Source organism: Taeniopygia guttata, chromosome 4 (assembly GCF_048771995.1).
Source record: "Taeniopygia guttata chromosome 4, bTaeGut7.mat, whole genome shotgun sequence".
NCBI lineage: Eukaryota > Metazoa > Chordata > Aves > Passeriformes > Estrildidae > Taeniopygia > Taeniopygia guttata.
Genome location: NC_133028.1, coordinates 24,750,536 through 24,778,340, shown reverse-complemented (window position 1 = coordinate 24,778,340; position 27,805 = coordinate 24,750,536). Strand labels below are relative to the sequence as shown.

Here is a 27,805-nt window from a genome sequence, read left to right as displayed (position 1 = left end):
TACTTTAAAATTTATTTTATTTAAAAAATGCATGTAAGTATCTACTCCTCAGATATATCTTTGTTGACACAGCAAACATTATGTTATTTCATTTAAAGGTAGACATTGCCTCAGAGAACTATCAGATCAGCTATACTGCTGAGCAAGTAGCCATGATTCAGTCTTTACAAACATGATGCTGCTTATGCAGTATTCGGTCTGGATAGGCTGTGGCAAAATGAGAATGCATTTAAGCAGAAAATAAAAACTTTTTCTCATTTATTTTGTTGTTTTTAATGGAAGAGAAAGCAACAACCCTTTAATTTTACTGAGAAAGAAAAGAAACTAAGAAACTTGCATTGGTGGTCTTGAGAATTCTATGTAGAAGATATATACTACCATAAAAAATATTAATTTATCCCTCACAAAAAATACAAACACTATTCAATTTCATTCTTCAAATTTTGAGTTCTTTATAGCAATGTCTACATATAGTCCATGAGAGGGATTATTGTCCCACTATTTCCAAGGATTTATTTTGACTACTCAAAATTGTAACTATTTTATTTACTTCTATGCCTTTGATTGGATAAATCTCAACAGCAAGAGCTATTTTCTGTAATGGAAAAATAACCTAGTTTTTTTACCAAATCAATGTGTCCTTAGCCAAATTTTCCACAAACATTCTTTCCAATCACCACAGTAGGGTGTCTTCTGTAGGCAAGAATGAGCTCATTTAAAAATACTTATAGATGTCCTGCCAACCTACACCCCCAAACCAGTTAATTCTGAACAGTTCAAATGCAGATATCCTGGGAGTGGGATATATGCTATTCTGATTTTGGTTAAATAAGACTTCTACTGATGAATGATCATAATTCATTGTAGCGGTCCTAGCTACTCCTTAGCTTTCTGCTAGTTTTTTGGGTTTTTTTTTTAGTACTACTTTGTTGTTTTTTCATAGCAGCTTATATGGCACTGTGTTTTTAGGTTTTTGACCAAGACAGTGTTGCAGCCACTAATGTTCTAGCTTTGGCTGACCAGTGTTTGCACAGCACTGAGGCACTTTGTTTCCCCTGTCCCAATGGAGGCAGTGAAGGAAGTGACCCAATGACTCTGTGGTGTTTATCTGCCCACAACTGTTGAACTACAACACCAGTGTTTTCACCAGAAACATTTTCTCATTCTGGATGAACAACCTGCATTACATTTCTGGTTACATTATTGTCCAGAATAAGTGTTCTCAGATAAGCATAGGGTGCTGCTGATCAGGACTTCTGAGGGCAAGTCAGATTCAGTGCCCTTGCACTACATTGGAGTAGCACTCTAATTGTGTGTGTACATCCACCTATGTCTTCAACAAGAACTGGCTTACAGGCATTGTGGTTTGCCAATGACAGGACAGTATTCAAGCAAAATTTTGCATAGAAAAGTAAACTTTAAAGCACATATTCTCATCTGCCAGAGCACCCTCCTTCCTGTACTTAAGCAGCAATGACAGTTTCTCTTAGTGATTTTATTTTTTATCGTCTTATTCATATATTTTTTTCTTTTGGGAAAAGCATGGTCACACTGGACCTATGAGACAAAATATTCTCAGAAGATCTTTTAAACCAGGCTCTAATGGACGTATGACTCATACAGTATCATCACCATCAGAGATTTCTACAGTACATGTTTCCTGGGGAAGAGAAAAAAAATATATTGAGAGGAAGGTAATATCATCCTACCAAAACTAAACAAAATGGAACAAAAAATCCAATTAATAAAAAAGTTGGAAGAACCTGTGAAACCCACAAGGAAATCATCCCCACCTAAATAGTCTGGAGAGCTTTTGGGGCAATACTGTGGCAATTATCTAACTAAGTTCAAACAGAAAAGCATTCCATAACTTACCATCACATTACAATAATTTCTCTTGTAAAAGGTTTGAGAAACATAATTCTTTAGGATATATTCCCAGAGATTAAGAGTTGCCTGGGAAACTAGCTGCCATGTGTGCTTCTTCTCTTTTCTGAGCAAGTGTTGAGTCACATGGATTTTCCACGTGTCAGGTTTTAATGTTGACTTTTTTTAAAAGCAGAATGTATCTGTTCAGCAGCACTGGATGATATGGGCCTTTACAGTCAGCTTTGCATCTGTGGGACTTGCTATCTTTCAAATTGTATTTGATGCTGCTCACATAAATATTCAGAATTAAATCTTACATAAATGGTTAGGACTACAGACTACAGAATTTTTCATTAGTGTTTTGATGATTGTTTTCTATTCTCAATTGATTTGTTTTATTATCTGTGATAGCTGTACCAATACCTCATAAAAATCTGTGCAAGCACTGACTGCTAAGATGCTAAAAACCCACAAATTCAAGAAGATGTTGCTTGATATTGACATGCAAAAATAATATATTTTCAGACTTTTTTTGGCCTATTGGCCTTTGAGGGTTGAACACAGAATTTCATTTTGTAGGCTAGCTATATTTGAACATAAATGTTACTTCTTCACAGAAAAAGCCAACTTTAAGTTTCTACACATTTATTTTAATTGATTTGCAGACAAGTCAGGCAGGTCCTGTGAAAATTTCTCTTTTTTGACTATTAGAGAATCACAGAATGGGTCAAGTTTGAAGGGAGTATAGTGGGTCATCCTGGAACACATTGCAGACGTCTGTGTTCAGATGGTTCTTCAATCTCTCCAATGAGGGAGACTACATGTCATCTCTGGGCTAGCTGTTCCTGTGCTCAGTCATCTGCACAGTAATGAAGTTCTTCCTCGTATTCAGACTGAACTTCCTGTGCATCCATTTCTACCCATTGCCTCTTGTCCTATTGCTTGGCACCACTGAAAAGAGCCTGGATCCATCCTCCCTTCAGAGTCTGATAGATATTGGTGAGGTCCCCTCTCAGGCATCTCTTCTCAAGGCTGAACAGGCCCAGTTCCCTCTGCCTTTCCATGTAAAAATGTTCCAGTCCCTCAACCATCTTCGTTGCCCTCCACTTGACTTGCCCTGGGAGCTTCATGTCTCTCTTGTCCTGAGGAGCCTAAAACAGGACACAGCACTCCAGATGGAGCCTCAACCAGGGCTGAGCAGAGGGGCAGAATCACCCCCCTTGACCTGCTGGCAGTGCAGTTTGTAATGGCCCCCAGGATCCCTCTGGCCTTCTTGGCCACAAGGACCCACTGCTGGCCCATGGACAGCTTGCTGTCCACCAGGACCCCCAGGTCCTTCTCCACAGAGCTGCTCCCCAGCAGGCTGGCCCCCAGCCTGTGCTGGTGCCTGGGGTTATTCCTCCCCAGCTGCAGGACCCTGCACTTGCCCTTGTTAAATTTCAGACAGTTCTTCTCTGCCCATCTCTCCAGCCTGCTGAGGCCCTTCTGAAGGGCTGCACAGCACTCTGGGGCATCAGCTGCTTCTCCCAGCTTTGTGTCACCAGTGAACTTGCTGAGGAGGCTTCTGCCCCTTCATTCAAGTCATTGATGGAGAAGTTAAACAATCCCGTGCCCAGTACTGAACCTTGGGGGACCCTACTAGTCACAGGCCTCTAACCTTTGCTCCTAATTACAACCCCTTGGGACTTTCCATCCAGTTAGTTCTCAATTCACCTCTCTGTCCACACATTTAGTCTACACTTCCTGACTTTGCCTACAAGAATGTTGTGAGAGACAGTGTTGAAAGCCTTGCTGAAGTTGAGGTAAACAATATCCACTGCCCTCCCTTCATCCATTCGGGTAGTTGTTTCACTGTAAAAAGCAATCACATTGGTCAAGCATGACTTACCTTTAGTGAATCCATGCTGACTACTGTTGATCACCTTTTTGTCATCCATGTGAATAAAGATGGCCTTTAGCATGAGGCACTTCATCACACTTCCAGAGACTGAGGTGAGGATGATGGGTCAGTAGTTCCCTGGGTCCTCCTTCCTGGCCTTATTGAAGGCGAAGATGACATTTGCTTTCTTCCAGTTCTCAGGCACCTCTCCTGATCATCATGACCTTTCAAAGATGACTGTGAACAGCTTATCTGTGGTGTCTGCCAGGTGTCTCTCAGCACTTGTGGATGCATCTTGTCAGGGCCCCTTGGACTTTTGGGTGCCAAGCTTGCCTGTGTATTTTCTAACCCAATCCTCCTTGATCAAGGGAAACTTCTTTCCTTTGGTTCTAGATATCCTGTGTGAAACAACAGAACAGTAACTTGCCTACTGATCACTGTTCACTGGCTCAAGAGAAGGTTTTGTGTGTGTACCTCGTGCCAGTACAATAGCTTTCAACAAACACCAGGAACATCTTGCATAGTGACCTAGACATCAAATGCTATGTAAGATTTTTTTGTGTTGGAGCATACATCTACACAGCAATAACATATATCTGGTGAGGTATTGGTATTCTAAATTTGTTCTTGGAATCCAAGAGGGGTACTGCAAGGCATCTAACGATTTATGTCTATGCTTAGATATCTGAATCATCCTTTAGATATTTAAGCTTGTAGACAAATTTTAATGATATACAACTGGGTATGCTACACTTAAAGCTTAGAAATAAGTGAAAAAAAGAGTGAAATCTTTGCATACTAGCTGTCTCTTCCAAAACCTTGGGTGCCAGGTTGTAAATGGAGATGAAATTTCAGAAATGGACTGTAACCTTCTGAAAAGAATGCTTTCCAGGTAAAAGAGGTATTTAGCTACAGTGGCATTAACATTCTAGTACAAATGCAGTGCACTATCAATGTTATTGCACTCTATTTGTGAGCAATGAAATGAGTGGTAATGCTGATACCTTGTGCTATATCCCTGAAGTTTCAAGACATGTCATCAACGCACTTTGCTTTCTTACTCAGTTCAGGTTCACTGGGTCTGAAATATATGCTGAAATACCTGGTTCACTTGCCTAAATATAATTTCCAAATGTATTAAAAATCTAGTTCTGATTTTAAGATCTTTGTCATGATTGTGAACACTTTTAGAAATAAAACTTCATTCTTGGCTAGCTATTGTTAGCTACAGACACCAGAACAGCTTTCCTCCGGCTGTCACTTAGATGCCTGATATACATAAACAAAGACAGACTTTTCAAGCCAGATGAACAAATTCCTGGCAGCCAGAAAATCTTTTGATTTCATTGTTTCTTTCAGGTGATCTGTGGTGTTTACATGACTCTAGGCAGTATATCTAACTTTGAATTCTCTACCCAAAATAATAATTAGCTAGAGTAGTACAGGAATGTTGTTTAAGGTATTTTTTGTTTTGGCTTTTTTTGTTTTTTTTACACTTAACAAGACTTACACTTTCTTATGAGTTCTTCAACATCTATTTTAAGCCAGAATGACTCATACTCTGGAGTTCCCAATTTCTCACCCAGAGAATCTGAGTCTCAGTTCAGAATAAACACTTCCAGATTGCTGCAGATAGGCGAGATGAGTTCAGCCTGTCATAATTGAACGCATGCAGCCAAGCAGAGCTATGAAACTATACAACAATGAGGTCTTACAGAGATGTCTGATGTTTCTTACCAAATGCTATTACAGTCAGGTATATAAAACATATATATCTAAAGTCTCCCAGTGCTTGCTTTTGACTTGAGAAACAAAAGCCTGTGGTATTGTTATGCTAATAGCTTCAAGCTGTGTCTAATCTTGCCCCCTCTAAATTATCTCTTATGGCTCCATATTAGAAGCATGTGTGAACACATACCTATAAATGGATGGCAGGTCAAGAACACATATAACGCTTTCCCCTAGCTTCCGCATATTTCTAACTCAGAGGATTTTCTGAGTCTGAAGCTGTATGTTTCCCTACTAGCATTTACTGGACCTCCCATCAAAATATTTGTCCAGTATACTCTGGACATATATAAACCTTCTTCCTCCAAAATTCCACTGGTAAACCATCCCAGAGATCTGCCTCCTGCTCCCTCCCAGCCAGGGTGAAACATCTCTTGCTCATTCTGAGACTGACCTCTGTTAACTTCATGTTGTGGTCCTATTTTTTGTACAAGAAGAAATGGTGAGCAGTAAATCCCTACTTACAGTGTCTACATGAGGCATAATTTTTATCTTTTCATTCAAAATAATTTCTTAGTCCTTCTAATAAAATTATTCCATGTTATGGGTGCTTCTGTGAACCTTTGCCAACTTTTCTGTGTCATTTTTGAGGAGATGAAAACCGTGCACTTTAACACTGAGTGTGCATGAACTGTGATTTTGTGCAGTGGCATAATGATGTTCTTTTTTCTTTCTTTATTCATTTCCTTCTAAAGTCAAATATATGATTCATTTTTCCACTCCTAGCAAGCACCGAGGTGATATTTTCATCTCTCACAAACACAAAGGCTTACTCCAATGACAACAGACAGCACATATAATTTTATATATGAAGCTAGGTTTGGTTTACCCTACATACAAAAAGAACAAACTCTTTTTCAAAATTTCATCTGCTGTTTTACCAGTCAGTCTTTTTTTCAGAACAGGATGCATTTCTTCACAGTCAGCCCTTATACTTACTGCCATGTGCAAAGTATGAACTTATGGCAGTAAGTGAGAGATGCCTCTTCCTGAATTAAGGTGCAAATGAGACCAAATTAACAGCACAAATTTTGCCAAATTTGTATAAAATAGTACAAATTTTATTTAACAGTAAATGTGAGGTAGAGAGATAGAAAGAAGCAGAAGTAGGGTCAGAGAGAGAGAGGTTGGTCAAGCAGAAGACAGTCACCACCCTTGGGTCCAGCGATATCTCACTGGTCTTCTTCATGCTAGGCTTCTTGGTAGTGGCTGTTCAAATTTCTGAGATAGTTTAAAACTTTTTGCTACACATTCTTGTAAATAAAGGAATTAATGCTCATTGCCTTATTCTATTGGTTAAATGATTACCTCACTTCTATTTCTAATTCTAATTCTATTTCTATTTCTAATTTCTCTTCTTTTGAGTCAGTGGATTCCTTGAGTAGGTGGGCTGTGATCTTCCCCCTGCCAGAATTACCCTTTACTCAGTCTGAGCTGATTTCAGCACAGTTGCTGTGTTGGCTTTCCTCGTCCATTATCAGTGATACATTCTTCTCCCCAGCTTTGTGTACCTCCCCCCTTGGTCTCAGGTAACACCTGGACAAGAGTACCATCTTTATTTTACCTCAAGATCCCCCTGTGGTGCCTTAACTTACAGTCCCAGCTCCAGGTATCTACAAAGGCTTATTCAGGGGAGGGGCTTTGGTGGTGTCATGGTTTGATGCTGGCAAATGCCAGCACCCCCATGAAAATGTACCTTCCCGAATGAATGCTGTGAGATGCAATCTGGAACACAGCAGAGCAGGCCCAAGCTTAATAGCAAAAGAAAAAAACTTTATTAAACTACTCTTATGATAGAATGAAAGGGAAAAAAAGAAAAAAAATACACATTAAATCCAAAATGACAACCTCCCAAAATATTCCTCCTCCCCCCACCCAACTCCAAACAAACCGCTGGGGGACACAACTTTGAAAGGATATGGAAGAGGAATTAGCAAATATTTGAAGAAGTATTGTTTTGATCACATGTTTTATAAGTTACTCACCTACCAGTAAAGCATTTTATTTGAGTTTATTTTCAATAGGACAGGCTACTCAGTCTTAGAACATTCTGATGTCTTTGACAAGAGAGAGGAAACCATTTTTGTGTACCCAGGAATAAAAAAAGAAAAAAAGTAAAGAAAAGAGTGAATTTAACTGACCATTAAAAGAAACAATGCTTATCTTCTAAACTCAACACGAAGTGTTTTTCAGTATCACCCTTCTTCAACTGTGCATTGTGTTTGGGAAGATACTACTGTCATTTCACATTCAGAGCACACATCTTGTGTGTGCAAGATATAGACCTATGATGAATTATGAATCCATCTCTTTCTTTCAGGGCTTGTTTCTTGAATACTTTTTTCTTGCTTTTAAATATTTATTGTAAATGGACTTGCAGAAAAGTATAGAAATGTCACATATAATCTACTTTTTGTATGCTGGGGAAGCCCTAGAATGCAAGTCATCTTTCCTCTTTCTGTTTGCCTTTGGTGTGCCTTAGAGCTGAGTGACGAATTTTCTCACACTCCCAATAATTTTGAGTCAACACAGTGTGCTCTTTTACATCCTGGTGTGCTCTTTTACATCCCTGTCGTTTCATGTGGTTGCTAAATAATGTATTGGAATAAGCTAGCAGCTTTGGGTATAAGAATGCTAGGACCAGTGCCAGAATTAGCTCTGGTCCATAATCAAATAATGTCTTCCCAGTTGGGAAGCTATAGCTGTCCCCTTCAAGTATGTTCTTTAAGAACTTCCCTGCTCTCTTTAAGTTCATCTTTTCCCTCCTGCTGTGGTTTAAACCTTGTTGGGAGCTAAGCATCATACAAGCACTCAGTCACTCCCTGCCCCAGCAGGCTGGGGGAATAGAATTGGAGAAAGCACATGAACTGAGATAAAAAGCTTAAAAATTGAAATTAAATAAAAATAATACAACAATAACAACAACAACAGCAATTCTAACTTGTAATTAAGAGGCAAAGAAGATAGAGAAATAAAGCCCAAGAAAGGCAAGTGATGCAAATGAAAGGAATTGATCAACAGCAACCTACAAATGCCCAGTTGGTCCCTTGGCAGTGTACCTCCCACCGATGTTCCCCTGGTACTTTATGCTCAGGTTCTCCTTCAGCTTTATGTTATATGATATGGAAAATTCCTCTGGTGAACCAAAACCAAGACACCTCAAGAAGCAGAAATTATGAAACTTGATTTCTGGCCGCAGAAAAAGTTGGGGAAAAGCATCAGATTGAAAAGAATAAACAACACTAGTCAATGTTCTGATTTATGCAACCATACTCTTAAGGCACTGCCTGTTTTTGAGCAGATAAGATTGTCTGACAGTGCACAGTGGGCAAGCTGACTGACATTTCTGAATCTCCAAATCTTTTTAGTTGCTCTGAAGTTGGCATAGAGCTAGTGCAGGCTTTCACTCAAGCAACTGCTACAGTTTTAGTAGTAGTTTTGTCCATGCCTCTAGGTACAGAGTATAGAAATGATTCTGAATAAACTCTAATCCATGTTCTGTATCTTAGATAAGGCACATTCAAGATGTCACTTTTCTCTCAGAGAAGACAGAGAAAAAACTGTTACCAAACTCACACCATTGTTTCATTTTTCTGCTGACGCACTGCAGAATGGCTTATTGTAGACGCAGTGCCTAAAGTCAAATTAATTGCTCATTTGCATGACCCAATTCAGATAAACTTTTGGCTCTGTCATCAATCAAGATGGAAGAAATGAGGAGCATCTGTGAATGCACCTACCTCACACAAGAGAGAGGGCTTTGCTTGATCGCTGCAAGTGCCATATGGTGCATGCACTATTGATCAGGAACATGGAGAAATCTGGTATGTCCTCCAGGAGCTACTAGTTGAAGAAACCAGCATGGAGATTTGCCCCCTAATTTCTACTCTCACTTTTCCAAGTCAAACTGTACCTTGAGGTCTACGATCTGCAAAATACATGGGCAGCTGAGTCAGTGCTGCTTGTCAGTTTCTTCACGCATAAGACTTATATCTCTGAATTACTAAATCAGCTACTCACCAGCTGATTTAACACTCTGTAGTTTCAACCTAGAGATATTTGTGAGATAACAACAATGCAAAACAGAAGTAGTCCTTCTATTAAAAAGAAAGAGAAGTACTGCAAACTGAGGAAAACTATTTTGTATCTTTAAAGATCTTTATTACATGAAGGTATTCATAAGCCAGCATGAATCATGGCATGTAACAATTGAATTTTGTAAAAGTACAAATAAATTTAAGAAACAAAAAACATAAGCAAAATAATTACAGAAAACATATGGATTTTTTATTTTTCACAGCTGTGCATCATGCTGCATTCTATGTCTGCCAAGAGAACTCCCAAATGCTGCAAAGGAGACAAAAATAGTAATTTCACAGAATCACAGAATGTGCTGAGATGGAATGGATCCACAAAGATCAGAATCTAGTCCCTGCCCTGCTCAGGATATCCCCAAGAGTCACACAATTTAAATTCAGCCTTTCAGAAAGGGTCTGAGAGATTCCCGGTAAGGAAGCATACTGTGATGTTCTGCTCACATTGCAGTAAAAAGGATTTAAAGCTAAATAAAAGATGAATTCTTGCAAACTGGAAAGGTCAAGGATTTAAAAAGAGAGATTTTAGAGGAACCAAAAGCTAAAGAAGGAAGCTCCAAGTACAAGCTCAACTGTCTAAAGACACCAATAGTCTTGATAAGTAACTATATTGCATTCTGCAATATAAATTTCACAATATCCACTGAGTAGTTATCTGAAAGAATGAAAGTAATTCTTCTGCAAAATCAAAGTTTGCATCCCTGACAAAGGACTGAAGTATTTTTGGAAGAGTTTTCAGACATTATTTAGATCCATTTTGGAGCTTTGCCTTAGCATCTTAGTTGATTTTGTTAGCTGGGTAAATGGAAGGAAGCAGACTATTTGTGGAAGAATCCTGCATGCCCCATATTAAAATACTCCCGCATAATTTACCAATAGAGGTCTGTTTTTTCAAGACACTAACAGGGTCAAGCATTTCCTTTTCACAGACTCCCAAAGGATGCTTCCACATAGGCTCTCAAAGGAAATATCATCAGTATTTGTCGTTTATGCTCAGATGTGTGACAGGCTCAGATGTGCCTGTCTGTGTACACACAGGTTTCCTCAAAATAGTTTGTGTGCTGCAGTGTTGAAAAGAGGCTCAGGCTCCTAATGATGAGCTTGTGCTACTCCTATATCCCAGTAATTCCCTTCAAAAGGGAATAGGGCTTTCAGTTCCTGCCTGATTCCCAAGTGATGTAGAGGATTCCAGCCATGGTCTGGAAACTGGCTATCATGATTCCAGTCACTTTCCGCAATCATACTGATTTCAGAAAAACAATTATGGATATTTCTGGTGCCTTCTTCTATACTATATATACTATACTATGTTTGGAACCCTATTTGTTAGTCAGAAATAAAGTTGCAGCTTACTAGCTCTCCCCAAGCACACACTCTTAGAAAAGCCTGGGAAATCACATTTCCATGGCAACACAATTTCCAGAAACTCTGCTGCAAACAAAGGTAAAATGTCTTGAACACAGGTCATGGTATTGAGCAAGTGAAATCACTTTCTGTTGCAAGCTACACGTCTGAAGAACTTAAAAATTTCTACAATTCAAAGAGTGAGGACAGTTACTAGAAAGATGCTCAAGACTGTCCTGTGGCTGGAGAAAGTAAACAGAGAGCTGAGGAGAATCACATCCTTTCCTCACACTTGAGAATTTTACCCACTTCAGGGGCTCAAGGACTAATCAGCACCACGTGTATGAGCTCAGACAGGAACACACTTAATTCAGGAAGACAGAAGTTTAAACCAATAAAACCAGTGATTCTACACTTAGCAAGTCTGCCCTCATCCCCCTTTCTGCGGCATTCATTTAAAAGTCTTCCATATTTTAGTCTAGCTCCCTCTTCACATCCTCATCCTCTTTTTGGTTTCTGTGATCAAGTCTGATATTTTCTTTTCCTGCCTTAGCAAATTCCCTCATTACAGAATTCTTAAATGAAATGTCAAGACTCTCAATCAGTGGCTTTGAAATGGTGCCTTCAGATACTTCACTAATCTCTAACTCCTCCCAAGTCTTTGCCTGTCTATTTAAGTGCCAAGCTCAGCAAGAGAATATCCTACTCTATAGCTAAAATATACCTGATACAGTGGGATCTCAATATTGCATCAGTACTGTCATGAACACATTTTTAATATGTTCACAAATAGGATTGACAATATTGTCAGTTCTTCCACCCTCTCCACTTCTGCCTTTCCCTGCTTTTGAAGGTGGAAAATGAAGGAGGCAAGTCAAAAACCTCACAGATACCAGAGACAGAGAAGAAAAAACATTACCACAGCCTTCCCCGGCAGACATAATTTTAAAAATGTGCCATTTAGGAATTTATCTAATTTCATTTTGAACAATAGGAAACATCAATGACTCTACTAGCTAACTCTGAAAGTTAGTTCAGTGATTAATTTACCTCACTGCTAGGAACTCCATCTTAATTTCAAGATTGAAAATGGCACACTTTAGCTTCCAGTCACTAGATTTTGTTATGCCTTTTTTATTAGCAAGTATTAAGTATGTTTTGGTACTGCAAATTTCTTCTATGTATAGGAAAACCCATAAATACTAAAACTGGAAAGTGTTTATCACAGTTGTTTGAGCACTGTTGCAACGTGAACACATAGTAATCATCCTACACATAAATAATTCTTATATCAAATATTTAAATTTTTATATATCTATCTCTTTCCCTTTTATAATTTTTTTCCTAATGAAAGAGAAGGCCACAAATGTTGATTAGATAATTTTTTCTAATTTTTCATAGGATATTAAATTCCATGGCGATCCCTTTATGGATAACAAATTACTGTACTTACAGCAAACTGTACCAGTCCTTAGATGACCTAACTGTGATTTAGCAGGGAACAAGAATGACTAAGATGTCACTGTGTTAATTCCTGCAATGATAAAAAGCTGCTTTAATAATTCTGGCAGAGAAACTATGTCCTATTCAATAGGTGAATATAGAGGGAAAAAAGGTTAGCCTACTCAGCAGGAAAATGTCCCAAGCCTGAATATGACAGCTCTTATACCCTCAACAATGTGAACAAGACACAAACCTGGTCTCACTGTTCCATGTATCATCACCAGGTATGGGTAAATTATTTCTGATGCTCAATAAAAATAAAAACCCCCAAAGAAACTGCAACATGTATGATCAGCTGTGCCTAGGGAAAAAAATTCTATTTAATTATTGAAAGTGATCAGCTGATATCCTGACAGATGAGGTTCACTTGCAGTGAATACCTTGATCAGGAGACTCAAGGCTCCAAATTGCTAGGATGACAATACAAGTAATTTTCTTCTTCCCATGACAATGGAGGAAAAAACTGATCAGATTTCCAAAACTCAAAAATTTTGAGGTTTGCTACCATGTCCATGTTTATCCAGCTCAAACCACATGCACAGGGGCACTACAGTTTCTTTTTGAAACTGTGTTAAAACAGATCTTTTTTACCAATACCATACTTCACTTTAAAAGCAATCATTTCAAGGTGAATAGTTCTTTCCCTATCCCCATAGTAATTACCATCACTGTCAGGAAACTGTACTTGTTTTTAAAACTGCACTTAATTAACTTCACTCTCTATCCATTTTTTTTTTTTACTTCATGCATTTGTAAATCAGACTGAAAAGGCTTTTAGTAATGTGTCTCTACAATGTTTAAGTGCCTTTCAAAGCACAGAGATCAAGCAATGTCCCAACCTTCTCTTTTAATGTTATTTATTTATTTATTTATTTATTCTGCCTCTTGGGACCTTTGTTACCTTTCCTTGAGTTTTTTTTCTCCTGTATCTGTGTTTGAAATAGGCATACAAGTATATCTTACTAACTCTGTAAAGAGAATATCTGTCAATTCTGTTATCCTTGTCCATACTGAATTATCACAGAAATATTTTTGCCATTACAGAATTTCTCTTCTGCTAGTCATAAATGTTGATATCAAGTTTTCTTCAGATCTTTACTTTCAAAGATGGAATTTGCCTCCTGCTGATATAATTTTTATCACTGAAACTCTGAACTATTACCTTGTCTATGAATGTATGAAAACACTTTTAGTGAATTGAGACCATTCAGCAAGGTAATTTTGATCATTTTATAATAATCTCTTGCCTTTGCCCTCATAAAAAATCAGGCTTTGAAATATGCAAGATTAACATGAAAAGGCTTAAATTACCACTTAATTCCTCATATAAAATACAGTCTACTGAAGAATGCATACTGCATGTCCCTATAGCAAATGTCTTGGAAAAATCTAAGTGCTATGTCATAATACTCTTTGTAATGTACATTTATTCAAATATGTAATCTCATTTAAATGAAGAGAACCATTTTATTGGACAGGGCCCTACTTTCATAAAAATTTCCTGTAGCTTTTTATCCACTACTTTATTTGTACATTATGAGTAATTATTTTTTCACTCTTTTTGTATCATCCTTTGTTTCCATTTTAGTCCTTCAGCCCTTTAGAATTTTTCCAATGTTTGTCAAACAAAAACACAATTCTTGGTGTTGCTAGTGCAGCTAGTTTTTTTAATGTTATGATTTGGAAGAACTGTGAGTTCAATGATCTGAAATATGTTTATTTTTAACATATTTTCCCTCACTTTCTCCTTTGCCAAAACTGGTAAATTCTATCTGCATCAGGTGGAGCGAATGTGTCTTCCTACATTCTTCTAAATATAGACAACTATCTCTCAAACCTTTATAGTTAGTAATTTTTTGCAATTTATTTAGTCAGCATTTAGCTGTAGCTGTCTACCTGCCTTCAATATTCATGTTTTAAATTGCTTAGAGCCTTCACCCTATTCACTCCTTAACTACTTACTGTCTCTTTTAGCTTCCCTTACTACTACTAATTCTTCTTATTATTTTATTATAATTGTTATTGTTATTGCTATTATTTTCATATAAGCTTTGGACTACTACTCAGCATATGAACCTTAGTGTTTTAAAATTTTGTTTTTGGAGTCCATGAAGAAGCTCTATTTTTTCCTTGACCTTTTCTACACTAAACTGATGTTTCCAATCAGTGATATTTAGTTTAAGCTTTAGAAAACCATTTTTTTTTTCTTTTTTCCTTTTCCAATGTCTTCTTGGAAAGCAATACAAGCTGAAGAATGACTATTAATATCTTAGCAACTCTTGTATATCTTAAAGTGAGATTCAGCATTTAAGGAGGGATTTAATCAAAGCTACATTTGAATGCAAGTTCTTGTGATAGTCAAATTACACATAAGCAAAATGTTTCTGAGAGCAAGGAGAGTTATTCACCTAACACAGAGAAGAATTCAGCTCTTCAGATACTATTTTAGATATCTTAAACTGTCCACTTTGGCCTGCCATGGCTAGTCTGGAACACAATTATTTTTCTACAGATCATGCATCATATCTCACAAATTCCATCCCTGTGCAAAATTTTGATGTATTATGGGCATTTCAAGGGCCACCCATACTAAAGCAACTGAATCCTGTTCCCAAGTGGTATCTCAGCTGGATAGCTCCCTACACTCCATGCAGTCAAGGTCTAGGGTTATCTAAAGGGTATATGAGACATTTCTATGGCACTGGCAGGTAGGACCCAATCTCTGGGAGATAACTCTCCTTCTGGAGCCTCACATGAAGGGCAAGGCTCTCCAAATGTGGTGAAAAGCAGGTCTGAAAACAGCTAAATTAAGCCTTTGATGTCCATTGACCACAGGGAACACAGCAAAGGATACCTACCCCATAAAGGGAGGCCTAAAAATAGACACCTATGTTTGCACAACTCATTTGCAAGCTGAATCTCACCATCAGTGACACTATAATTAGCAAATTATTTTATATATTAATGTATTATGTTTAAAAATGCTAGGAAAGATTTATGTTAGCTGGATAAGATACTGTGCAGCATTTCCTCCTTAATAAACCTTTTTTATAATTCCTGTGTGATTCAAAGAAATTTATAAGTTAGTACTTTTCTCCAGTGAGAAATCACAGATACTTTAACAATGATTTTAGTGTTGCAACTATTATTCCTGAGTAGCTAAGCTCCAGCAACTCCCAATTTTCAGATTCTCTTTTTTTTTTTTCTTTTTGTGGAACTAGGCTTCCATTCCCAGAAAACTTTTGCAAACACATCCAACAAAATGCCTAATGTTGACCTGTTTGATACTGCATTTTCCTATAATTAAGTCTCTTACATCTATTAAGAGATTTAATTATAGCAAATTAAACACAATTATCTTTAAATGCTATCCTATCTGCCCTTACCCTAGAAAGGTATCAAAATTAAGAACTGTTTCAATTACCATAATGAATCTTTCAAATAATGTATCTACTGAAAAAGGAGATACTTCCTCTCACACAGTGATGGTAATTAGGAAGTAGGAGTTTGCTTTGTGAATTTTGCTGTGTGGAATGAATAAACTTTAACAGTACACAGTCTTTTTTACTGTTTCTTCAATAAGATCTTCTTTGATCAGAGGCATTTTCTGTGTTTGATTTTTGTTGATTTTTTCTGCTGTCAGAGCCTTTTCATTGTTGTCCTGATCTCAGCTGAAACAGATTTTATCTTCTTATTAGTAAGCAGAACAGGGTTGTGTTATCAATTTAATAAGACAATAATTATGATAACACTGATGTTTTTGTTTTTGCTAAATAGTCCTGCCTTAGTCTAAGTCAAGGATGTTTTAGTTTCCCATGGTCTACCAGTGACCAGGTGCAGAAGAAGCCATTCGTAGCATGGCCAGGACAGCTGACCCAAAGAGGCTAAAGGGATATTCCATAATACACAACATCATACACAGTAGGTAATTTGGAGCTTGGCTGGAAGATGCCAGTCACTTGTCAGGGAGTGGCTAGACATGAATTGGCAGGTGGTGAGCAATTGCATTGTGTATTTTCATTACTACTACTATTATTAATTTTATTATTATATATTTTTATTATTATCAGTAGTGTAGTAGTAGATTTTACTTAATTGCAATTAATAAACTATTTTTATTACAGACCATCAAGTTTTACCTTTTTTTTTTAATCCTCTCCCCATCCCACGAGGAAGCAGTGAGTGAGTGGCTGTTAGGCCCTTAGTTGCCAGCTGTTGTGGTTTAAACCCAGTTGTTTTCAGTATCCAAGATCAAAAATGAAAAACCATTCTGGAGGGGTCTAGTAGAGACAGGCTTCATCTATTTAATTCTTGTAATATTTACATCTTGGAAAAGTAAATTCAGTAAAATTACTTATATGAACTATATGAGAACAGAATTCTGATGTGCAAAGGTCCCTAACTCACTGATGCCAGTGCAGCTGTTTAAAACTGAATTAAGTGTAACACTCTTTCACCATTTATTTTTTCTGTATTCACTGAATAATTAGAAGGACATTTTCTGTCCGCATCTTTGTGTCTCCCTTGAGCATGGAAAAGTTAGAAAAAGCATTTGTACGGGGTAGTTGAGGAAGTTTTTATTACAGAGCTACATGTTTGGCAACATCAGCTGTAAAGTAATCTAGCAGGAAACAACAGATGTTCATGACAACATGGGAAAGGAAAAGCAGACTCTAGTACTCTAAAAAACCCTCCTTATGTGCAACATTTTGAGTTGAGGAAAGATAATCCTAAGGGCTGTTTTCCTCAAGTAACATCAAATATGTTTCCAGCACCCCTCTACAGTTTGGTTCTATCTTCATGTACACCGTGTCTTAGCACAGAATGTCTTACTGAAATTTAAATGAAGAAGACATGCTTTCTTGTGGCCATAAATAAAACAGCGAAATGAACACAGAGATAGCTAGACAGAGAGACAGGTAAATATGCAGAGAACACAGTTCTGCTCAGTGCCTCTGACTGATAACCATCTGAAACATTACTGGAATCCAGAGAACTCATTATTCCTCTATGCAAGCCATTTGGATGGCAAGCCACACTAACTCACAAGACCTCAGTTTCAGAATGGAGTCTGGAGGGTGCAGATCTCTCTTCAACATAGCTTATGTATGTCACTGTGTGAGGAAAAAGATCTCTAGTTCTTAGAGACATGTTGTACCTACTGAAATATTTCTTACATGTTTCTGGATGGTCTCCTTGGAAACTGGAGTTTCAGCTTGTCTGCTCATGCCTTTTGTCCCGGCTAAGGTACAAGAAATCGTTAGCAAGTTGAGATGCTTATAACTCTGACAACTTCACATCATTAGTATGCTAACAAATGTGAAGTAGAAAAACATATATAATTTTCTGCTTCTCCTATTTGTCCTGATGGAGAAATGAGTTGGTGAAAGTAGCAATATCAACCTTTGAATTTGTTACGACTCACATGCATGCAAAAATGTATGCACATAAATACAGAATTGAAGAGCCTGGTCTGACATGTTAGATGACAAAAATACAGTAATGAGCAATTTTTCTAACTCATACATCTCAGACTAATTTATTAATTAATTGAAAGTTTCAGGAAGTTTTTCATTTCAGTAGATTATAATACATCATGTTAATCAACACAATAACATGCAATAAAAAAATATTATATTTTAGGTAGGCTTTTTTCAGAATAGCAGAAGCAATACAAAAAAAAAACAAACTTTCATAATGCTCTAATTGTTAGCATCCATGGATGGATTAGAAGAGCAAGGCAGCAAACCAGCTTTGTGGTTTTGCTGAGTTCCCTTGCCATCATGTTTTCCCAAAATGCCCTAAAATCTAGAGCAAATAGTTACAGAATAATAAGAGAAAACATCATTTTCATTATGACCAGTTAATTTTGAAAATAAGGAGATGAACACATACTGTTGAATTCCATTTCTTGTCCTAAACCAGCCACTTATTCCCACTAGATTAACAATAAAATCTCTCTTTAGTGCAAAAATAGGAGAATACTGAATATAAAAGCCTTTGAGTAAACGTGATATATTGCACTTAGCACTGCTGACCATCTAGGCATTTACAAACTTTGCAGCATTTTATTTGTTACCATATTTATCAAAAGACAATATTTTAAACTTTTATTTCATACATCTTTCTCCATGGCAATTGAGCGTAAATGCACTGGGCACCAGACTATAATGCTTTGTCCTGGTTTCTGCTAAGATAGAGTTAATTTCTGCTGAGAAGCTGTTACAATGCTGTGGTTTTGGATTTGGGAAAAGAATGATGTTGATAACACAGTGATTTGGGTTTTTACTAAGTCGTATTTATTCTAAGTTGAGGACTTTATTTTCTTCTCACATGTTCTACCAGTGAACAGGTAAACAAAATAAACTGGGAGAGAGCAGAGCTGGGACAGCCAGAACTGACCAAAGGGATATCCCGCACCCCAGAATGTCATGTCAAGTGTATAAAATGGGGGAAGTTACCTATAAGGAGAGCAGATCTGGGTTTGGAAGAAGGGTTTGTCATTGATCAGTGGGTGGTGAGTAATTGTATTGTGCATCACTTGATTTTTTTACTGCTTATTAATCATTATTATAGTTTACAACTATTACTGTATTTTTTACTTTATTTTTGATTATTAAACTCTTTCTATTTCAACCTACAGGCTGTACTTTGACTCTCCACACTGTTCCATGGGCTTGTGGGGTGGAGAAGGAGGATTGACTGAGCAGCTGTGCAGTGTTTAATTTCCAGCTGGACTTAAACCATGACATTCTTTTAAACAGTGGGCATGAATATTGCTATAAATACCTCCAGGATTTATCTGGGTTCCTATAAATAGGTTTGAAAATGTATATGGTAATTCCGTAAATTGATACCTCATTATATTAAGGTTACATGTCTACAGAAACACCCACAAAAATATATGGCAGAGGGTCCTAACCAATAGCAAATCTACAATTTTTCCTTTATCTCTCTTCAAACCTGGACACGAAAAATAAATTAAAATAACTAAAGTACATTAAAATAATTCTAAAGTTTGGTAAACAAATGGGGTACATAGAATGAACCATTTCAAACTCATAACAAGGAATATTTAAAACCTACTACAGAAGAACAAACTGTAAAATAACAGACTACCACATCAAGGAACAGAAAAAAGATAAAAATATTGGCTGGTTGCATTTACTTTTGTTGTTATTGTTGTTATTATTATCCCATGGATTTGGAAAGATTGCATTCAAAATATTGGATATCCAGTTGTCAGCCAGCCATAAGAATGGTGAGTCCAGTATGCAGCTGAGAAATCAAAGTAAATATAATAAAGTGACAATTGATCTGACAGAAGTCTTGCACTGGAATTTATATTCTTGATTTGTCTAGACACTAACAAGGAATTCCAGGATAAGTCTACATGGCATGACATGGGTTGTCTGAGGCATGTTATTTGCAGGAATGAACAGCTGTTCGTCTGACTCAATGACATTGTGCTACCCTGGAATCAAACAGTCAAAGATAATCACAGAAAATAACTTGCGAGACCGGCACGTATGATGGATAAATATGGATGTCTACATGAAGACATAGCTCAGCCTTTTAATGGCGCTGTTCAAGCTGTAAAGATTTTTACTAAATATAGTTCCAAGGAATTTGAAGAGTCAATGAAAAATTATTTACTGTGCTTTCTTATTAAATACTTGAAAATAGACATCCATGTTCTGTTTTCCACTCATGTAGCAACAGTAACTATGGTGTTCCAAGCATTGCTTTTCAAATACTTCAGGTCTCCTAACCACAACAGTCTGCCCTCTTTTTCCCTCTTCAGACAACTTTCAAGGCCATATATCAACTCTATAACAAAAGTGAATTTTTTCTCATATTAATAAGAACAGTTACTGATTTTCACCTGAAATTTTACATATGCAGTTCAATACTTCAAATAGCTGAATGATTAAAAGCCATATATGATAGTGCAGTTAACTGTTTAGTGTCTTCACTTTTACTCTATGGACTAGACTAAAAAATTAATCAGTTTAGTATTGTAAGTCACTGCTGCTGTAAGTCACCAGCAACACAGAAATCAAATTTTCACAAGTTAATAATCAAAATAATGGTATTTGGTGTTTTCCAAACAAAATCCCCATCTGCTTGAAACCCTGTTATCACATGAGATTTCCAGATTTTTATATTTTTAGCTCTGAGATCAATAAGGAAAGATTCATAACATGAACTATACAGAATTAATTACAATAAGATCAGTGAAATTTCTATCATTCCACCCTCCTGAATTATTTTTTTATCATCTGAATTTTAATACAGTCTCTACGGATATAACTTGTGATGTTTTAATGCTGAACTATTCAGAATTACATTTGATACTTCCTTTCAGAAAATATTGCTCCTTAAAAAAAATAATAATAAAAAAAGACAATGTTGGATACTAAGTTTCCAAGAAAATTCTCTCTGTTTCTTGGAAAGTGACAAGTTTGAGGAGGATGAAGGGTGCAGTCCTTATTTCAGGACAAACAGAAGAGATGAAACTGATTTACGGTCTCGAGCATGTTGCTGGTATCCATAGCCTCAGATGGGCAATGTAGATTTTTTGCTTACATGTTGCTTGGAAAGAGGTAGTTATACTGCAAACCAGTGGGGCTGTAAGGTTATGAAGCAAAGCTCTGCAGGATATGTGCTGTCTTGTAGCTGTAGCTATGTTAGCTCCTCAGCGTGGTCAGCACATGCTTTTGCAGTGAATCTCCCAAATGTTCCTACTTAGAGCAAAGATGGTTGGTTCGTATTGTGCAGTGGTCTCAAGGCACTGGATTTCTTTAAGGTGAACTTAAACATGCACCAGGAATGTATCTTATATTCTCCTGCTGCAGTCATTATCCCTAAGGGACCAAACTAGGGCTAGTCTGAAATAAAACCTGTTCAAAATGTGCATGAGGATGTGATGTCTGCAGCATCAACTCTTTGGTCTGTGCATATCCATCCACCTCGATGTAATTGTGCTGTTTTCCCCCTCTCACTGCTCTAAAGGTCACTTGCTTTAACAGATATCATTTCAACATTAACAGACATATGCCTGCTAGCTGTCTCCCACAGCACCCTGGAAACTTCTAAATCTCCATTCATTTCAAGGAATTAACCTTGTCTGACCTCCTGCACCCCTTCAATTATTTTTCTAGGAAATAGTGACAAAAGTATTGCCTTAAAAAAAAAAACAAAACAAAACAAAAAAAAAAAAAACAACAAACCAACTGATTTGAAGGACAGACAATAGATATGCATATAAAAGCAAGAAATGAATGACTCTATTGAAGGTACTGAGCTTGCTTCTTCACTGGCCAGCATGTTGTGAAGTTACTTACAGCTATGCAAATAGGTATAAATTGTTACCAAATCCAAATTAGAATGTCTATATGCAATTTGAACTCACTTTGTAAATGACTCCACAAAATGCTCAACAATGAAAAATGAAATAGACTATAGTTTGCCCTACTGTCATCACACTATTTCAGACATTCATTATCCTGGAAAATTTGTGGCTCTTTTGCAAAACTGTAAACCACTGAAATAGCAAATGAAAAAAGAAAGATACTTTATATTAAAATGATCTGGAGAGCACAGGTAAAAATGATATCATTAAACTCAAATCAGAATTTGAAGAAGAAACCCTCTGTTATTGCTGGTGCTCCAAAAGAGTATTGGACCTGATTGCATTTTTTTTTTTTTTTCTGTACAGGATTTATCAGATTGGGCTTTTTTAGTTTTTTTTTTTTTAATTATCCTTATCAGTATTTTTTACTTCTTTATCTATCTGGGCACATTTCTAATCTACATAAATATGGTTACTATTCAAATTTGCATAAGCATGTAATTTCACAATTCAAAATTCCAGGACAGCAAACAGGATGCACATGCATATTATTAGTAATTTAATCATAAAATAATAGAAGACTTTTAAAAGAGAAATCACAGGCTTCTGCAAGGTTTTAATTTCCTTTTTAGCAACAGATTGTGTACAGCTCTGGAGGACCCAAGATCAAACTCATTTTGCAAATCCACTTCAAATGGATGTCAGAATTTTTTATTTTCACAACAATTTCTGAAAAACTTTTAGAAATCAGTTATTATTTCCAGCCTGTAAATTAGATCTTAAATGCTAGGAACAGGAATTTGAAGTTATGATTCTTTCTTGTAACTCTTCAGCAGAGCTGAAATACTGACAGATTTCATTCTGTGAGTTAATCCATGTCATTTTCAGGTAAGAGCTCTACATATCTTTATGTGATTCAGAATTTTCTTCCGAGTTTTATAGCGAGATTCCTTACAAAACATGTTAAAAGACTGAAGAAAACAAAACCCATTAAAAAACCAACATAAAAGATAATTTCTTCTGTTAATATCTGGAGTACTTGTTTGTCTGAATCAGCCAAAATATCTATTACCTTATATGTGGAAAACCATTCAGATGTGTCTTTCATTTTAAGAAAGGGATAACATTTGAAGTCTGCTTTATTTAGCTTCTGTTTATTCAACAACAGCATGGATACTGAACTAGCTTTTACTGTTTTTGGATTATCCTCATTTTCAAAAAAAAAAAAAAATTAAACTCCAAACAAATACCTAAGAGGTCCATTCTTGCAGGTCACACACAAGAGAAAGGCTTCAAGGAGTCTATAGACCTCTCTGGCTTCTACTTAGAGCCCCCGGAGAACAGACTGAAGGCATGGCTGTGCAGAAAGGTACAGTCAAATTCCCAAAGGATGTGAAATAGGCATTTGGTACATGCAATCTTAACTGTAAGGTGTTCTTACCAATATGGACCCTCAAAGTTGTAGCTACCACATATTGGCTTTTCACTCATGAAGTAAGCAGGTGACAAAATTGGCCAATATTTTATGTACATGTGTATTGGGTTTGCATGGTGAGGCTTTGGGAGCTACAGGGGTGGCTGCTGTCAGAACCTTCCAGAAGTTTCCTCCATGTCTAGCAGATCCAATGCCAGCCAGCTCCAAGGAGGACTCACCACTGGCCAAAGCCAAGCCCATCAGTGAGGGTGGCAGCATCTCTGGGAGAACGTATTTAATGAGGGAAAAACCTCCTCTGCAATGGCAACTGCAGCCAGGAGAGTGGAATCAGGCTGAGGGGAGCCACTCTGCAGACACCAGGGTAAGTGTGGAAGGAGTAGAAAGAAGAGATTGCTCTGCAGCCCGTGGTGCAGCCCATGGTGAGGCAGCTGTGCCCCTGCAGCCCACAGAGGTCCATGGGAGAAGCAGAGCTCCACTTGCAGCCTGTGGAGGACTCCACAACGGAGCAGGTAGATGTCTGCGGGAAACCTGCACCAGGGCAGACTCCTGGCAGGACCTATGGTTTTGTGGATAGAGGAGCCCACACTTGTGACCCCAGTTCATGAAGACCTGCAGCTCATGGGAAGGACTCACATTGGAGAAGTCCGTGGAGAACTGTGTTACACAGGAAGGACCCCACACTGGAGCAGAGGAAGGGTGTGAGGAGTCCTTTTCCTGAGGAAGAGGATTGGCAGAGACAACATGTAGTAAATTGACCACAATTCTTATTCTTCATCTCATGTGACTGTTCTGTAGCCTTTTTACTCAAAACCCACCCTCTTTTATTATTTTCTTATTTTGTAACACTTGAAAAAACACTAACTAACTAACATTAATTCAAAATTTAAACACAGCTGATCTACTGGTTATCACATCCACTTCTCCCTTTAAAGACTCCCTGCGGATCACTAAATGAAGCAGTTTCTTCATCTAAATGACTGTATTTTTGTATCTCTTAAATAATTGTGTTCACATTGTGGAGATCTGAAGACTCCTGCCACAGTCAGGGAGGAATGTAGGAGCACCCTGTCATACACAAATTGTTGGGCTGAATCAGCAGGCTAGATTTGGACAGACTTCAGTTCCTATAGAGAGATCATTTCAGATCTTTCTTCTTCTAAGCAGAGGAAAATGTCTTTCACCTTACATATTTGTAAGGTGCTACAAATATTTTTCCAATTCAGAACTGATTTACAAAACACAGCTATATTTAATAAATGTCTACCATTGAGTATGGAGTAATTGTCTATTAAAATCTGTGTTCAAATAAAATTTTGTACTTCATGCTCTTTGGTAAACTGATCTGAAAAGCACAGCGATAGGACAGCATTGAAGATCCAGCGCCAATGATTATTAAAAAAAACCAAATTGTAACCTGGAAGGAAAGGCTGGCCATGAACTTACTCTGGGGTCCTGTCTACAAAGGGTCTGCAATATCTCTCAAAATCTAGTAGAGAATTTATTATTGAAGATGAGCATTTTCCCCTTGGCAGTGCATGCCTTTACATTCAGTGCTAATCACAGGCTATATTCATCACTACATGCAGGCACCACCATGTGCTTATATTGCTGGGGAGAGCAATTAAACGCAATGACATTTTGCTTGTGATTTGTTGGAGAGTTTTTTGCATGTTTTCTTTGCTGGCTTCTTCTATTAGTTGCTACTGTCTTCCAGTGAACATATAATTTCCCCATAAGGGCAATATTAGACAAGTGAAATGATTTATAAGGACTGTTTGAACCTTTGTGTACAATCACAAACACAAATCAAGATAAATGTGGTGTGTGAGAGTAAGAAAGTGTGTAATGCTTAGAAAAGTTAGTTTTCAGACATTTCATAATAAACATAGCAGAATCACCAGAGGAAATTTTGCCTAACAATAATCTCCTGCTGCTGCTTATTTATCTATTTTTTTAAATTGGTATTTCCTCCAGGCAAAAATGAGTCAGATGATGATGAAAACATTTGCCTTGGAATCTCCTCCTAAAGCCCACAGCCTAAATGTCAGAGCAGTTATAAAAACAAATCAAAGATTCATATCTCTAGCGATGCCTAGCATCTGTTGTTTTGTTACAACTCCTGCACTTGGGGAATGCAATTAGAAGAAAATAATTTCCTGCCCTGGATTTTCCCAGTATGAATACAGTATTAAAAATATCATAATTTATAGCAGATTGTTGATTACAATAGTTTTGCCGGTGTTAATTTATTACTTGATATATATGTGTACATACACATACATAAGGAAGTACAAAATATTATTTGCTATATTTATATTGTTATTATAGCTAGTACAATAGGCTAAGTGATATTTCAGTCAATCTTGTGTCTGTATTACACTAGATGAAATACATGCATGTTTGAAAAAAGCATATCTATACATCTATGTATTTGTACATGTATGGTATTTGTGGTATCTCTGGTATTTTAAATAAAATTAAGAATAAATATGTTTGCAGAATCCATGCCTTCACAAGCTACTAGTATGCCAGAAAAAGAGGATATGCACTCAAATATGCACATTTTGGACATGCATATAGAAAATATTCTTAAATCATTTTGTTTGAATGCAGTACCAAAACAATCTATATGTCTCTCAGGCTGTGGCTAATCATATAGATCTTACTATTAGCAGTATGATAAAATTTTCTCCAAGTCTGTTAATAAATACAGAATTATTTGGGGATTTCACATTTTAATGATAATCCTATCATTTCCACTTCTGTTAATGTAAAGTGCTATTGAGTGGTTGTTGTTTAAAAGGACAGTTGAACAGTTCACTAGATGGCAGAACTCATAGGTCTGTGGAGAAAAATACTATATTTGAGAATGTTAATTGATGCAATAACTCAAATAATGTTGGGTTGTTTTTTTTTTTAATGTTACAAGTAACATCCTGCTCTCATTTCCCCAGGTGTCAGACAAGATATGCTGACTTCAGTAAATGTGATTCAGGTTTACGTCAGTAGTAATCAGATTGAATTGTCCCTTTATCTACCCAATTATCTGTTTATCTGCCTGTCTCTCAGTCCTCCCCCTCTCTCTGTCTGTTGCTGCATAGGTAGACAGATACAAGTGCACCAGCTAACCATTTAAAGAAACCTTTGAAATTTGTGAATATTGTAATACTATAAAATGTAAAATGAAGGACTGTATTTTCTTAGGTAGGATTTTAACTGACATTTCTAATTTTAAAAAGAAGATAAATATTTTAGAAACATCATGATTAACATGAGTATATGTATATCCTTCATGCCTTAATATTTATATGCAAAAGTAAAAAAAAAAAACAACCTTCTGTTTTATAGCATTAGAAGACCTCTCTTTTATACGAGTGTGATGGTTTGGGAATGGTATGGATGCTCAGACAAAACGGAAAAACCATGAGCTGCTCCCTCCTCCACCCACCTCTGGTGAGAGGGAAAAATGCAGAGATCCTGAGTTGAGATAGGAAAAATTTACTGGAAACAGCAATGATGTAAGAAAAGAAATTAACAGCAACAATAACAGTAACAGCAACAATATAAATAGCAAAAATATACTAAGAGAAGATGATTAATATACAAAGAAATACGTCTGACCAGCTGGACCTGGTGCTAGTCGGACCCTGAGAGAAAAAACAAAATGACCCCGTGGACCCTCCATGTGCCACTGCCACCTTTTCTTCCTGAGCACAGATAATTTCCTTAATGGGAGTGAGAATCCTTTACTTCTGTCTCCTGGCAGTGATGTGCATGACATACACCAACAACATATACGTGCCCACATGGCTCCAGGCTCTGCGCCCTCATGGCTACTGAAAAATAACACTGTCAGTTGACAACAAAGGTACAGGGAAGACGCAGATCTGCTGAACATCATGAAGGAAAATAGTGGATTAAAGAAGAGTACTGTTTAATTTTATTAGTGAGATCTTTAATCAAATCTCAGCCTCCACAGCTATCACATTTTGAGTTTTGAATCATGACATGGAGCAGTTTGCAAGAGCACAAATCATTGGCACTTGCCATTTGGACAAGAGAAAAACCAAAAGCAGCACTTAGCCTCTTAGGTCTAGCATCTACAGAAGCCTTCTAGAGCTACCTTATGGTAAGACAAAACTGCTGAAAGACCTGTGGAGAGAATAAATATCAAGTCCTCAATGCCAACCTTCCCACAGTTCTCCCCCTATGGCACAATGCTCTTTGTAAATGTTGATGTAGCCGATGAATATAACTGATGAATATAACCATCCTGCTGAGCTTGAAAGTATGGATGGAGAACTTACCAAAGCCTAGGGAATGATGGATTTCCATAGAAGACATGTGAGCTGCAAGTTCCCAGGGTCTAAGCAAACCAGGACTGCATGTTAGGTATCATCCAGTTCTTCCATATTATTTAATATTATGTTCAATATTTTAAAGGTATTCTCTTCAATTCACAGATCTGCAAAATAAATAGATGTGCCATGGGATCTCCAAGAATGTAGCCTGGTTTTTATTGATCACACGGGGTAGAT

General features: G+C 37.1%; 1 long non-coding RNA gene across 2 annotated transcripts; it reads right to left on the bottom strand.

The window, feature by feature from the left end:
- On the bottom strand, positions 1-27,805 carry LOC140683861 (uncharacterized). Of its 2 annotated transcripts, XR_012055431.1 has the most exons (3): positions 27,575-27,805; positions 3,758-4,146; positions 1-3,020 (listed from the first exon to the last, which is right to left on the bottom strand). It is a non-coding gene; the product is annotated as an uncharacterized lncRNA (long non-coding RNA). The 2 variants fall into 2 exon arrangements; XR_012055430.1 differs by having other exon boundaries at positions 1-4,146.